We start from the raw sequence: 16,581 nt of genomic DNA, 5'->3' as shown, positions 1-16,581 counted from the left end.
CCATTCCCCTCTCTCTCCCTCTCCTGAGACCACCCTATTCTGAGACACAGCAATACTGAAATTAGGCCAAGTAATAACCCTATAATGACCCTTAAGTGCTCAAGTGAAAGGAAGAGTCACACGCCTCTCACTTTAAGTCAAAGCTAGAGATGATTAAGCTTAGTGAGGAAGGCATGTCAAAAACTGACATAGACCAAAAGCTGGGTCTCTTGTACCAGTTAGCCAAGTTGTGAATGCAAAGGAAAAGTTCTTGAAGGAAATTAAAAGCACTACTCCAGTGAACACCCAAATGATAAGAAAGAGAAACAGCCTTATTGCTGATAGGCAGAAAGTTTGAGAGGTATGAATGGAAGATCAAACCAGTTACAACATTCCCTTAAGCTAAAGCCTAATCCAGAGCAAGGACCTATACTCTTCAATTCTAAGAAGGCTCAGAGAGGTGAGGAAGCTGCAGAAAAGAAGTCTGAAGTTACAGAGGTTGGCACATGAGGTTTAAGGAAAGAAGCTGTCTGCATCACATGAAAGTGCCAGGTGAAGCAGCAAGTGGTCATGCAGAAGCTGCAGCAAGTTATCCAGAAACTCTAGGTAAGATAACTGAAGGCAGCTACACTAAAGAACAGATTTTCAATGTAGATGAAAACAGCCTTCTATTGGAAGAACATGCCATCTAGGACTTCCAAAACTAGGGAGGGACATCAATGCCTAGCCTCAAATCTTCAAAGACAGGCTAACTCTCTTGTTGGGGCTAATGCAGCTGATGACTTTAAGTTGAAGCCAATTCTCATTTACCATTCTGAAAATACTAGGACCCTTAAGAATTAAGCTAAATCTACTTTGCCTGTGCTGTATAAAGGGAATAAAAAAGCCTGGATGACAGCACATCTGTTTAAACGTGGTTTACTGAAAATTTTAAACCCACTGTTGAGACCTACTGTTCAAAAAAAAAAAAAAAAAAAAAAAGATTCCTTTCAAAATACTACCACTCATTGACAATACACCTGATCACCCAAAGGCTCTGATGGAGATATACAAAATGAATGTTGTTTTCATGCCTGCTAACATCCATTTTGCAGCCCACAGATCAAGGAGTCATTTCAACTTTCAAAACTTATTCTTTAAGAAATACATTTTGCTAAGGCTTTAGCTGCCATAGATAGTGATTCCTCCAATGGATCTGTGTAAAGTAAATTGAAAGCCTTCTGGAAAGGATTCATCATTCCAGATGCCATTAAGAACATTCATGATTCATGGGAGAAAGTAAAAATATTAACATGAACAGGAGTTTGGAAGAAGTTGATTCCAACCTTCATGGATGACTCTGAAGGGTTCAAGATTGAGTGGAGGAAGTAACTGCAGATGTGGTGGAAATAGCACGAGAACCAGAATTAGAAGTGGAGCATGAAGATGTGATCAAATTGCAGCAATCTCATGATAACACTTTAATGGATGAGGAATTGCTTCTTATGGATGAGCAAAGAAGGTGGTTTCTTGAGATGGAATCTCCAGCTGGTGAAGATGCTGTGAACATGTTGAAACGACAATAAAGGATTGAAAACGTTACATAAACTTTGTTGATAAAGCAGTCTCAGGATTTGGGAGGACTTACTCCAAAGTTTTAAAGAAGTTCTACTGTGGGTGAAACGCTACTGAATAGCATTGCATGCTACAGAGAAATCTTTCATGAAGAGTCAATCAATGTGGCAAACTTCATTGTTGTCTTATTTTAAGAAACTGCCACAGGCACCTCAACCTTCAAGCAACCACCACCCAGATCAGTCAGCAAACATCAACATCAAGGCAAGACCATCCACCAGCAAAAAGATTAAACACACTGAAGGCTCAGATGATGGTTGGCATTTTTTATCAATAAAGTAATTTTAATTAAGGTATGTACAGTTTTTTTTTAGATATAATGCTATTGCACACTTAATAGACTACAATATAGTACAAACAAAACTTTTACATGCACTGGGAAACCAAAAAGTTTCATGTGACTTGCTTTATTGCATGCAGTGGTCTGGAACCAAGTCCACAATATCTCCAAGGTATGCCTGTATTTTTTAATCCTGCTTATTTTCAAAAAATAGCCACCAAAAGCACTATCCATCATAATGAAGGGGTTGAGGCAGAGACACTTAAGCAATCTATTATCTAAAAATTTCACCTGTAGCTAGGTAAGGGGAGTAACTACCCACTCCTATTCCTAATTCCTATTTTAAGTCTCCGAGAAGTAAGGAAAATTTGATGATGGCTAATGCCACACTACCCCAATGTCCTGACCTCTGTTGCTGTATTTCCCAAGCTCTTAAAGAATCTCTCACCAAAGCCTGAAAGAATCTATTAAGTAAAGACAAACAATTGACCTCTGTATCAACTTCATCTTGCTTTCAGCTGAGATAATGATACTCTCATGTCTGTCAGGAGACCAGCCTTCCTGATTTAATATCAAAAATGATCTCAACATAAAATTTAAGGTAGTGAAATCTAATTCAGATCTGCCCAAGGGATATTAAGTGTCATGTCCAAAACACATTTTCCTCTCTTCAACTGTGTAGCACAGATAGCTCCCTTGAAACTGCCATACTTCAACCACACGCTCAACCTAAACTTTGCTTTATTATGATGCCACTGATTTACATTAATAGTCACCCAAAAAGAGAACCCTACTAAATTCACTGTTGTCTTCCTTGAAACTGTTACTAAGTAGGTAGTTCATCTTGAGCATTTGGCTTAGGTAACTGAAGAGCTTTCTCTCTTGATATTGAGCTTCAGCAAAAAATGGGACTTCATAGTATACATTTTATGTAGCACAATACTTCATTCTTGGTTCCCTATTTTTGTTACCTTGCAGTATTTTATCTACCCCCGTGAGTTGCTTCAACCCTCTAGCAGTAAGATAAATTCATTCATTCATTTGTTCACATTCATTCAACAAGTATTTATTGAATACCAAGTATGAAGCAATGTTTTAGACCTTTTTATTTTAAGTATTATCCCTTAGGCCTTAAAGATTTCACAAGTTAGGCAATATGCAAGGAGAGTACCAATAGGAATAAAATATGCAGACAGAGTGGGGAATGCATTTCAGGCAAAATGAAGAACATATGCAAAGGCAATAAAAAGCATGGGGGAAAAGTCCTTCTCAATAACAGGAGTACAGTTTATATTTGCTGCAAACAATTTAAATTCAACATTTTTTAAAAATGTAAAGTGAAAGTGATTTATCAGTTCATTTTAACATAACTAATAAACAATGCAGTGGGAGATACGAAGCACAAAACCCTAGTAAAATATGACACAAGAAGAACAATAATGTATTTCTCACTTAAATTTAACTTGTAATTTCCTAATATGCGCAAACAACAATCTTTTAAAACATTATATTTACTAAGATTCTGGCAATAGCTTTCTGTAACAAGACACAGCACACCAGGCCTGCCACTCAACTTGTTTATGGTAAGTCTCAGCTTCAATATGAAATTATTAAAGAAAAATAACTAAACCTGTTTTTTACATGCTAAATATCTCAGTAAGTATGCCATTAAACACAATAATGAACTTAAAATAGCAAAAGTAAGGAGTTACAAGAACTCAGCATTCCAGCCTAAACAAAATTCATACAAAAAAATAACCATACTGGTTACATAAAATCTTCCTGACTGGTTAAAACTTAATATAAAACAGGCATTTTACAATTTTTTAACTATTTCAAAAAGTACCAGTGTTTATTTGAAATGATTCCTCTTCAAAACCAAAGTGTAGTCAAAATTAATTCACATAACATAATACACTGTAATGCTAAAAAATATTCAGAATTATTGAAGTGGAGGTAAGTAAGAGCTTCTGCGGCTTTCTCATGCTGTGCAAGGCCATGTCTCCGGTTCATTCAAGGCAGCATATGACAGAGTCCCAAAAAATTAAAATACACGTATCTACAGAATCAGAATTTTTGAATATCATGTAATCCCTACCTCAAAAATGCTAATTAAAGTTGTCTGGATATTGATGATACCATCTACAAGATGTATTCAGATTTTTTTTTAATTTATTTATCTATTTTTATTTTTATTTTTTTTTAATTCAGTTTTATTGAAATATATTCACAAACCATACAGTCATCCATGGTATACAATCAACTGTTCACAGTATGATCATATAGTTATGCGTTCATCACCACAATCTATTTCTGAACATTTTCCTTACATCAGAAAGAATAAGAATAAGAATAAAAAATAAAAGTGAAAAGAGAATACCCAAACCATCCCCCCATCCCACCCTATTTGTCATTTAGTTTTTACTCCCATTTTTCTACTGATTTTTTTTCAATTTTTTAACTTTGTTTATCAAAAAATTAAAAACAAACAGGCAAACAACAACCAAAAAAACCCCACAACATTTCAAACAAAGCCATGGATTAAGGAAAACAAATAACATAAAATAACTACTTTGCTTCCAATATGTTCCTACCATACCCCAAGAAAATTAATAAACCATGTCCAAACAGAGGAGTAAGAAAAACAAATAATCTAAAATAACTACATTGCTTCCAACATGTTCCTACCATACCCCAAGAAAATTAACAACCCCTAAGAAAACAAAGGAATAAGGGAAAAAAAAAACTAAAATAACTCTATTGCTTCCAACATGATCTTACTATATCCAAGAAAGTTTACAAACCATAATCATTCCTGAGCATTCCCATAATCCAGGCTATTTATATTTTACTTCTTATTACATTAGATAGGAAGAAAATTTAGGAACTAGATCAGAAATGATTAAGAGATTTAAACTTGTGTGCTTTTTTTTTTTTTTTTGAGAGAATTTTGAAGAATGCTTGGGTTATCTAGTGAAGACAACAGGAAACAATTTCAAGTATGGATTTAGAGCTTTGGGGAGGTATCTGGCCTACAGCTATGGCTTTGTTAGGTAAAAGTAAGTGTAGGTAACAAAGAAGTTCAGTAGGGGTTGTCCTTCTCAAAGGAAAGCATACTAGATGTTCAGAAATGTTTCATTTTGAAAGTAAATCATTGAAATAATACAAACATGAAAACCATTAATCTAATTACTTAAAAGACATTTTAATTAGACATGCTGCTGTTTTCCTCTAGCATTGATGTCTTGAAATGCAGTCTGGATTCCTAAAGTATTTCAATAAGGTCATTTTCAATTATATCCTGATTAGAACATAATAATATTGTACTTTACCTGTGTTCTAGTTTGCTAATGCTGCTGGAATGCAAAACACCAGAGATGGATTGGCTTTTATAAAATGGGGTCTATTTGGTTACACAGTTACAGTCTTAAGGCCATAAAGTGTCTAATATAACACGTCAGCAATCAGGTACCTTCACTGGAGGATGGCCAATGGTGTCTGGAAAACCTCTGTTAGCTGGGAAGGCACTTGGCTGGTGTCTGCTCCAAAGTTCTGGTGTCAAAATGGCTTTCTCCCAGGACGTTCCTCTCTAAGCTGCAGTTCCTCAAAAATCTCACTCTTGGGGTATTTGTCCTCTCTTAGCTTCTCTGGAGCAAGAGTCTGCTTTCAAGGGCCGTCTCCAAACTGTCTTTCATCTGCAGCTCCTGTGCTTTCTTCAAAGTGTCCCTCTTGGCTGTAGCTACTCTTCAAAATTTCACTCACAGCTGCACTGAGTCCCCTCTGCCCGTCAGCTCATTTATATGACTCCTCTGATCAAGGTTCATCCTGAATGGGTGGGGCTGTGTCTCCAAGGAAGTATCTCATGCGAGTTATCACCTACAGTTGCGTGGGGTGCATTTCCATGCAAATCTATTAATATCCTTTATTGTACCCATACCGAATCTCTTTAGTACTGAACCTTTCTCCAAGTCTCTCTGTCCTTTCTTTGTTTCTCTGTCTGTAGGGCTCCCTTTAGTATCTCCAGTAGGGCAGGTCTCTTGTTAGCAAATTCTCTCAGCATTTGTTTGTCTGTGAAAAATTTAAGCTCTCCCTCAAATTTGAAGGAGAGCTTTGCTGGATAAAGTATTCTTGGCTGGAAATTTTTCTCACTCAGAATTTTAAATATATCGTGCCACTGCCTTCTCGCCTCCATGGTGGCTGCTGAGTAGTCACTACTTAGTCTTATGCTGTTTCCTTTGTATGTGGTGAATTGCTTTTCTCTTGCTGCTTTCAGAACTTGCTCCTTCTCTTCTGTGTTTGACAGTGTGATCAGTATATGTCTCGGAGTGGGTTTATTTCGATTTATTCTATTTGGGGTTCGCTGAGCATTTATGATTTGCGTATTTATGTTGTTTAGAAGATTTGGGAAGTTTTACCCAACAATTTCTTTGAATACTCTTCCTAGACCTTTACCCTTTTCTTCCCCTTCTGGGACACCAATGAGTCTTATATTTGGACGTTTCATATTATCTATCATAACCCTGAGGTCCATTTCGATTTTTTCAATTTTTTTCCCCATTCTTTCTTTTATGCTTTCATTTTCCATTCTGTCATCTTCGAGGTCACTGATTCGTTGTTCAACTTCCTCTAGTCTTGTACTATGAGTGTCCAGAATCTTTTTAATTTGGTCAACAGTTTCTTTAATTTCCACAAGATCATCCATTTTTTTATTTAGTCTTGCAATGTCTTCTTTATGCTCTTCTAGGGTCTTCTTGATTTCCTTTGTCTCCCGTACTATGGTCTCATTGTTCATCTTTAGTTCTTTGAGTAGCTGCTCTAGGTGCTGTGTCTCTTCTGGTCTTTTGATTTGGGTGCTTGGGCTTGGGTTATCCATATCGTCTGGTTTTTTCATATGTTTTATAATTTTCTGTTGTTTTTGGCCTCGTGGCATTTGCTGAACTTGATAGGGTTCTTTTAGGATTTGTAGACCAATTGAAGTCCTTATCTCTAATTTATCAGATCTACAGCTTCGTGGAGTACACTTTCTCTAACTAACCAGCAGGTGGCGTCCACGAGCCACCTGTTCTCCACAAGCCAGTTCTCCCCTGCTTAGCCTTTTTGGTGAGTGGGGGAGTGAGTCTTGTGGAGTTCAATTGGTGTACCAAGCTTGCGTGTGTAGTTGGTGTTGCCTGCCCTGTGTATGGGGCGTGTTTCTGGGCAGTCAGGGAGCGGGGGGTGGCTCTAACAATCAAATCTCCCTGTTGATCCTAGAGTTTTAAAGCTGCTGCAATAGTCTAATCCTTCAGTTCAGTCCTGCCACAGTTTGTCTCTGCCACTGACCCACAAGTCCTTGGTATTGGCGTATGGCTCCTGAGACTTGCAAGTGGGCCCCTCTTCCAGGCCGTGCACCCCGGGTCCTCTGTTGAGGGATGACTGTGCTATGTCACAGGTGAGTGCCGTCCCCCAGGGCAGTTCTGGGCTGCTGGGCTGTGTAGGGAGGCTCCCAGTCTGCTGAAATGATGGCTGAATGGGGCTTTGTTAATTCACACTGCTCTACCTTCCCAACTCTGGGACAATCAGCTGAGGTTGCAGGGAAGGCTAATGTCCACGCCCAGTTTTGTGGTGTGTGCCTGTTATTTGAAGCACTTCCATCACACTGGGTTGTCTGGGGCAGCTCTGGGCTATGGGGCTGGCGATGGGCAGGAGTGTTTCCTGCCCACCAGGATGATGGCTGTGAGCGGACACCCCCCTTTTCTTGGGAAGTTGTGGTGTTTAGTGAATTTTCTCAGCCACTGGATTATTGCGTTTTGTCTCAGAGCTCTCCTAGTTCTGCTCTTGACTTGACCTGCCCAAATTGCAGGTCTTTGAAGCTTTCTGTATTGGGCTTCTTAGAGTAATTGTTTTAGAAAAAGAAAAAAGGATTAAAAAAAAAAAAAAAAAAAAAAAAACGGCCCTCCTCAGAGATCTAATGGGTTATTGAAATGCTAAGAGACAAAGCAACCAGGGCCATTAAGGAAAGGTCCACAGGGCAGAGAGATCAGCTTTTCTTCGGGATTTGCATATGCGCCTCAGGGCCTGAGCTCGGGCCTGAGCTCTGCCCTTCCCCCTTCTATGTTTACCAGAACTCCAAAAATCCTCCGCTTTTATTTTGGAGTTTTTCATGTTGTTTTTTTTCTATGCCTGTCTCCTCTCTGCTGGGCTGGCTGCTCTCAGATTCTCTGGTGTCTGGTCTCCGTCTATCTATGGTTGGAGTTTGGATCAGCAGAATGAGTTTCCGATAAGGGCTGCCACTGCAGTTCTCCCTTCTCCTTCCCGGAGCTGATAGCCCCTCCTCCCACGGGACTGAGCCTGGCAGGGAGGGGCGCGGGTCCCCTGGCCGCAAAAACTTACAGATTTCACTGATCTCAGCAGTTCCACGTTTTCATGAGTGTTGTATGAAGTATGCCCAAAGTCAGATTGCTCTGTGGTGTCCAGTCCACGCAGTTCCTGGCTTTCTACCTACTTTCCTGGAGGAGTAACTAAAACATACAGCTCACCAGTCTGCCATCTTGCCCCGCCGATGTATTCAGATTTGATTTCTATTCATTTATAATTAGGTAATTATAGTCAAAAATATTCACTTTATCCCTAAATAACTGAACCACTAGTATGACTGCAGTTTATTATCTCCCAGAGCTACTGAGCACTGAAACAGAAAAAAAAAGTGTTCAAGCAGCAGGCAACAATTATGGCCCCTTCACACAGCAGCATCTGAGTGGCTTCTGAAAGTCTAGGAATAATCCTAAAAATAAGAAAAATCATGCATTTTAGTAAATATGTCATAATTTTCACAGCTGAAATTTCCTTAGACATCACACTTTCTCTTTAAGGCAATCCTGATTTTTCTTAACGTTATGGAGAATCAGGACTCGAACTAGCAGCCTTCTTTTTCTTCTTACTGTGTTTCTTATGCTTATTTTTCTTTTTTTGTTTTTTTCTGTTGCTTTTTCTTGTTCTTCACTGCTTTTCTTCTTTTTTGCTTGTACCTCCTCAATATAATCCAATTCTGACAAGGACTCAGATGATAAAAGTTTATCTTCAGGATATATCTTTCTTTTTCTGCTGAGTCCTTTTATTGTCCTTTTCTTTCTCGGTTGAATCTCTTGACTTCTTTTTCTTTTTTAAACTATCCTCACTGTCTGATTCAGTTTCTGGCATGGAACTTTCCAAGGATCTATGTGAACAGTCCTTCTTTCTCTTTCTTCTTTTCCCTTGTTTCTTATCCTCATCTTCAGAATGTGAAGAACTGCTGGAAGAATCAGAGCTTGATGAACAAAATGAATACCTACCAGATTTCTTCTTTTCTTTTTTTTCTCTTTTTTTGGCCAAGCTTTCACTCCCACTTAATTTCTCCCTGTGTTTTTCTAGTTCTTTCTTCCAGTTCTCATTCATTTTTTTCTTCAAATTCAGCCAATGCCTTAGATCCTTTCTTTTTCAAGTTGCTCTTTCACTTCTTCCCAGGTAGGCCTTAGTCGATTCAGATAATCTTGTATCACTGGCCCTGAAGACTGGATTGGACCCCTTGATCTGACCATTGCTATTGGGTTCATGTAAGTCACTCGACTATCCTGCTTTCCCATGGTGTCCAACGGCTTGTGGAGTGCACAGTCAGACGCCAGGTAGACCAAGGCAGAGAGACAGTTGAAGTGAGCCCACTGCAAACATTTTATATAAGCATTGGGGGTAAAAGAGTTTTCTTCCCTGCTTTTCCCACTAGCACTGAAATGTTTTAGAAATATTTCAAAAATATGACTTTTAAGACTACATAATATATCCTATTTATCATACTATAATTCCCTAATGATGGATGTTTAGGTTGCTGCTTAGATTTTATCACAAAGAAAAGTAATAATAACAGGAAAAAAATCATCTAAGATAGTTTATGTGTGTTACTGTCACTATACTTTAAGGTAATCTGGCACAAATTCACATTTTTAGAGTATTGTGATATACCAAACACTTCTGGCATTAGATGGTTAAGAAATATGCCTCCTTCAGGAAGAAAAGTTTCATTCCTGTTCACTGCTGGAGAGAAGAATTTTCTGTGTATTGTTTCCTCTTTTCCAATTCTGATCTTAAGTGAAGGACCAATCTATACCTTTTAAACACTACACAATGACTACAATATCAACCTTATTCCAGTCCCCAAAACCTGGCGATAAATAAACCTAGCTTAAGAGCTCTTACTGTCTGAGAAACAAAATTACTACCCTGGATAAGCTGATTCCAAGGCTTACTGGCCAGAAGGGTTAAGTAAACCCTTAGTCTGAAGAAGACTGTAAGTTCTTGCAGGGCCTTTTAACCATTACAAACAGATAACTCTTGCAGCATATTTTAACCAAACAAGAGTCCAAATTAAGTTACTTTCCAAAAAACAGTGTTAAGGACAAAATATTTGACAGGCAATTCTGAATATGGAACAAAGTGCCAGCTGCCATTTTGGATGCTCAAAGCACAGCAAAGAAGTATCCTATGGTTGTGTGCAAGGTAGAGAATGAAAGAGCTGCAGCAAGATGAGAGCCACTTTCATACAAAATGTCTCTGACTCAAAACAAAAAAAAAGCAAATTTCATTGTTCTCTCCTGCTTCCCAAAAGAAAAAAAATAATCAGTTTTTTACCAAGTTGCATCATTTGGGAATGAAAGCATAGCCTTCACCAAACTTCCCAAGTTTGATGCTGCAAAAAAACTTTCAGAATATCACCTCTTATTTGCCTGGTAAGAGATCAGCACTATAAATAAAAGGCTTCAAAAGCTTTAAGACCACCCTGGTGAAAGATTTAAATATACGCAATGAAACTACAAAAGGACCCAAACAAAACGGGGAAGATTTTTATAATCCTGGGGTAGAGATATCTTTCTGAACTTTACACAAAACCCAGAAATCATAAAGGGAAAGATAATAAGCTTTACTATATAAAAATGATAAACATCTGTTTGTCAAAAGTTATTACTACAAATAAATATAAAGTATATAACAGGAAAACATTTGTGACATGTATAACAAAGCTAATTTTCAAAACATGAAGCATACCAACAAACAAGAAAAAGGTTTAAAAAATTCAATTGAAAATTAGCAAAGAACATGAACAAGCAATTTATAGAAGATATAAAAAAAGGCTTATAAACATGAAAAGATGCTCTTTACTACCAAAGATATACAAAGAGAAATTAGACTATTTTATACCTAGCAGATTAATAAAGATTAGATTAAAAATAATAATGATATAGACCAATAATAGATTCATAAAGACTAAAAGGTCAGAGAAGGGAAAATAAGCACTATAACAGTGGAAATGTATATTGTTGCTATCCTTTGAGGTAAATTTTGCAATAACTATCAAAATTTTACAGGCATATACCCTATGAGCTACTAATTCCACTTCTAGGAATTTATCTGATAGAAATATTCACATGATTATGAAAACTTATCACATAAGAATGGTTAAAGGAACAATTTTTATAAGTAAAATTGGAAAGCAAAATACCATCAACAGTGAACTTTAATTTATTAACAATAAAAATTAATGACAATTGTGATTAAAGCAGTCACTTATAAAATTAAGTAGATCCATGTCTTGACATGGAAAGACATCAATAGTATATTGAGAAAAGCAAGTCAGAGAATATGTATAATAAATCATATTTATATTAATCTATGTGCAATATATTAGAATTTAAGAGTATTTTTTAAATCTTAAAAAAAAACCCTCAAAATTGCATGTAATATGTCCACTAAATTTCCAATGAGAATTTATTGCTTTTATAATCAGAGAAAAAGTAAATATTTTTAAAAAAATGAAAGACAACACCTAATTTAAAGTTCAGTAATGATGTATATGAATCTAAGCATCTTCTAAACAACAAGTTTTTTCAAGACAAGTTAAAGGAGTAAACATTAAAATGTTTACTATCTGTGCTATCAGAAGTTTGTTGTGGAAAACTAACACTAGAGAAACAACAGCTTTGAAGAGTTTCTGAATCCACAGTGCAGCAATTATTGCTTCTAGACGGGGGTCCTATGACTGTCCTGCAGATTTTGCCTCTAGATATATGAAAAAATAACAACATAGAAAGCAGGCTCTCCTAGTCCTAATGGAGCGGAATTTCATTTAAATGGCTGAAATCTATCACAAAAGATAGGTACCAATCTTCTAATCTGGAACAAGATTTTGTACCCAGAAAGAGGGAGCAATACTGTTACATGCAGCAGTTTAACTTTTTGAACTAGAAAAAAAATTCTGCAAGAAAAGTGAGCCAACACACAATTACTCCACAGGTTTTCTTCTATGATGCAACATCCCTCAAATTGGGAAACAAAAGCAGCTATTGCCATATTTGAAGATAAAAGTATCTGTTTTTGCTTCAATCTAAAAGAAGCCACACCTTTGATAAAAAGCTTTAAATATAGTAATAATATGAGCTCAAAGCACTGAGGAAAAATTAAGATACTGTTATTACTGAAATATTTCTTTCACCTGGTATTCTCATTCTGAGAAAAATCTTGACTTCCCAGGATTCTTCTATCTTAATTTTGGAAAAGCCTGAAAGGTCCAACAGATGTACAAATTACATTCTGTTCTCACTTGGGTACTAAAAGCCCTTGGTGGTCTCTCTTCCCTGTTCTGAGAAAAATAAGTAAAACTACTAGGTTCTGGTTCTTTATTTTCTTCTATTCTCAATTTTTAAAAAATTTAAAAATCTATTACTTATTTAAAAATATATATCATCAACTTTTAAAAACATCCTTCTAAAAAAGGATAATTCGCCCTAATTTTCTTACAACTGTCTTCTACTTTTTATTGGGAAGATAAGCTGGGAAGATGGAAAAAAAAGAAGGGATTTTATACATTTTTGTTCTGTCTTCCTTTTGTTAAGAGTTTACAAGCCTTTTTACAGAATAGATGGTTAAATATATATACATTGTTACTTTCCAGAAGTAATAGGAGATAAAATGTTAGCAAAATTCTTTGAGGTATCAACCAATCATAAAAGCAAAGTCATTACTAACCCATGACACAGTATATAGTTAAATATATATACATTGTTACTTTCCAGAAGTAATAGGAGATAAAATGTTAGCAAAATTCTTTGAGGTATCAACCAATCATAAAAGCAAAGTCATTACTAACCCATGACACAGTATATATTTCATTGCCTTTTACTTTCACTTACCTATATTTACTGTGGTAAAGTCCTCAGAATTTATTTACAAATTTTACTTGAATGATCTATATCTCAACCTAATTTGAAGTAACCTCAAATATCAGATGTTGTATTAGCTAGGGCTGACTTGCCCAGAAGGAGGCGTCTAAGCTCTAAACTGTTTCTTTGGCTCAAAGACCAATGTTTAAATAGGAAATGTATCTCTCAGAGGACCTGGAATTTCATATTCAATTCAGGCTCAGTATTCATGAAATTAAAGTCCAATTTTAGAGCAGTAAAAACAGTATCTATTTCCTAATGTTAAATTAGACTAATGATCTTTTCTATACTTTCAAATGTGAGATTAAAAGAAATAAAAACCAAAATTAAAAACCCAACCATAAAAGCACATTGCAGTTTCAGGACCTTTAACAGGACAGAGTGCAAAGTCACAGTCAGTGGAGGGGCAAGGTTACCTTCAACTTAGAAAAAGCTTGCAAGCTGTGCCAATAAAGTAACTGAAGATCACACTTCCCAATCAACAGGTATACATCACATCAAGTCATCACAGTTCAAATTTACAATATGCTTTCATGTAAATATTGCTATTTTACATGAATAGATTATCTACCATTTGCAAGGTGATTTCAGCTTCATATCTGATTTTATCTTCACAACAACCCATGAAGTAAGCAAACTAGCTATTATTTCCAATTTATAAATGGAAACAATAAAGGCTCATAAATTAAATTACTTTCTCAATATAATTAAACATATCTTCTGACTCCTAATCCAATGCTCTTTTTATATTTCATCATGCTAACAATATGAATGAGAAATATGGTTTTAGAGAGAAGAATTGTGATTGTTGGACAAGTACTAAAGAAAAAATTAGATTTTTTTACTTCCTGTGAGGACAGAGGAAAATCTTTCACAACCTTACTTATTTCCTAATAATTCATTAGAAAACCCTGTAGGCTCTGAAACAACTTTTCATACATTAAAGGCCCTTAAAAAAAAAAAAAAAAATCCTTGGTTTTAGCAGTTAGTTGCTATCCTTCTCCCACTATAGGACTAAACTTCATTTCAGAACTCAAAATTATTTCATTTCAAAATTCAAAATGAGAGATGATTTGGTTAATTATATCTGATGCAATACATTGGACATCAACTCTGAAACAGACCAAATAATTTTTAACTTTTCATCTAGTCAAAACAGTAGAACCACTAAGAAAAAATATAATAATTATCAGCAAGAATATGGCAACTTCCTCACCTTAAACACCACAAAAACAATTTGGCCTCCAGTAGTTCTGCATTATTAGATGAGTCTGCATTTTCTGTTTTAAAATACCTGGGCTTAACAGGCCTTGCCACTGTGTCCATGTTAACATTTTCATAAACTATTATTTTCAAGATTTCAGCAGTTCATAATCAGATAATATTTTTAACTCTTTATTTAACTTGGATAAGAATACAATTACACAACCTAGACAACAATACTGTGGAGCCAATTAGTAAATCAGACATACTAGCCAATATCATTGTTTCCTATGCCCCGTAAATGGACCCACATCCTAATGTATTGAGACAACAAAGTATACAATATTAAAAGGTGGAAAATACTTAAAAGAATATTAGAATCTGGGTAGAAAAGTAAAGCCTAAAAGAGGACAACTCAAGAAAACTAAAGTATGAACACTACCTAAAAACAACAAAAAAGGCTAATCATAAATTCTCCTATTTATCCATGAGTAGTCAACATATCTATAATAGAAGATGAAACAAAAATAAACATAATCCAAATTATCAGTCACATAAACCACAGCACTCAAGATGATTCACTGTAAACAAGCTTTAAAATGTCTCCTTACAATAGTGCTTTAACAACTTCGTTATGTCCACTGGTAAATGCCTACAAATAATGAACAAGAAACTCTGCTATCTCCTACTTTTCAGTAGATTAATATGCCCTATATTTTTTCCTGACAAATGTACAGTATTAATCAAGATTTCTGAACAAAGGCTACAGGCTTTGGTCTTTGGTTTTACTGTACAAGGTGAAAAGAAAACAGATGAAAAGAAGACAGTATGTACAAATGCTAAGAACTATTGTCTGCTTTTTATTCTTTCCAGTCCAACTAATGCATTTCTTGTTTCTCCTCTCCAAATAATTTACATTTAAATTTGTCACCCATATAGTCTGTGGTTCCAGAATCAGGGACTATGTTTTTTACTGGTGCTTATTTTTTGCTTAATTCTTTTTAAAGTAATGTTTAAAGGGTACATTTAATTGGAATTTCTGCATCCGCATCTCATTCTTTTTTTAAAACTAAGGTTTTTCTGATTAAAAAAGCAAAATGTAGAAAAATTTGAAAATATAGAAAAGTGTAAAGAAAAAAATCACTTGTAGTTTCACCACTTGGATAATCACTTTTATAATTGCGATTAGCATTTCAGTTTAATTTCTAATAAATACAGTATAAACTCCTTGTTCTGTAGCTTAGTTTACAAAACTGGAAATACACTACTGTCTAACCTGTGTGTTTCCCGCACCATTAAACATTATTTGGGTATGATTTCTAATGGCTTTTTTGACGAGAATTTCCTCCTTAGTGTAAAAGGTTAAAAATCATGCATTAAAATTATACCCTCACTCTCTCCTTCCCTTTATGACATGATTTCAGGAAAGACTAAACCATAGCGTCCTATGTGTAATAAACAGTCACTGACAATGTGGGAGTCTGTTAAAATTCAAAACCTTGAGCCAAAGGTTTGATGTGCTAATAGATTTCAAGCCCTATTCCCAGTGGACGTGACTTTACTGGAGGACGCACATCCCCTAAACTGGCAGAACGAAAACAGTTACCTATTCTAGTTACAAGACAGGCCTATATCATTTTTAAAGAAAACCGCAATAGGGGGTAGCAGTGCAGATTTCACCTACTTAACAACAAAAAACTTAATTGGCTGAGTTCCTTAAAATTGCCGCTCCAATGGCAGAGTTGGATTCATTAAACAGGGACAAACACGTAACACTTACAAGGCAGTGCGTGGGACAGCTGCTGCCGAGAATACATCGATTAGGAAGACCGATGTTAAAGAGGGCCTGTAGAGTGAAAGGCAGAGAGGGGGGTCTTAATCATTATTAGGCTGGTTTATGAGCAGAAATCGCAGCTGCACTATTCAATATTTAATCTTTCTATTCCTGGCATCACAGGGCTCAAACGTCACCAAAAGAGAAGGGCCGGCAGAAAACCCGGCACGGTGACGCACGTAACACCTTACCATATGGATTCTCATCAGTCAGGACCGAAAAGCCCCCCGAGCCCGGCCAAGGAAGGAAGGAGGGTCCTCCGGACCGTCGCCTCCCCCAACCCTGGCGCACGGCCGGGTTACAAGCTAGGATCAGAAGCTATTGGACCACCAGATGAGGGGCCTCAAGGGCGGGCTCCAGGACCCAGGAAGATGCCCGTGTTGCCGCGCACGCCAGGCGCCAGAGGTCAAGCCCTCGCCCCAGCAGCCCCGCCTGGGAGGGAACCCCGC

General features: G+C 36.5%; 1 protein-coding gene and 1 pseudogene across 5 annotated transcripts in view; both read right to left on the bottom strand.

Annotated features, from left to right (window-relative positions):
• Window positions 1–16,581, bottom strand: part of CCPG1 (cell cycle progression 1) — an 80,294-nt gene that overhangs the window by 63,542 nt on the left and 171 nt on the right. For 4 of the 5 annotated variants that reach the window (XM_037833887.1, XM_037833891.1, XM_037833892.1 and 1 more), the window contains exon 2: window positions 16,079–16,144. The gene's annotated coding sequence lies outside the window, so the exon portion shown is untranslated. Of the gene's footprint in view, window positions 1–1,304; window positions 1,519–16,078; window positions 16,145–16,581 lie in introns of those variants that run through there. The other variant, XM_037833889.1, reaches the window with a different exon arrangement.
• On the bottom strand, window positions 8,346–11,556 carry LOC119531983 (annotated as a pseudogene).

This window comes from Choloepus didactylus, chromosome 4, assembly GCF_015220235.1.
Source record: "Choloepus didactylus isolate mChoDid1 chromosome 4, mChoDid1.pri, whole genome shotgun sequence".
NCBI lineage: Eukaryota > Metazoa > Chordata > Mammalia > Pilosa > Megalonychidae > Choloepus > Choloepus didactylus.
Note: the sequence above shows the minus strand (reverse complement) of the source record. Positions and strands in the feature narration are given on the sequence as shown.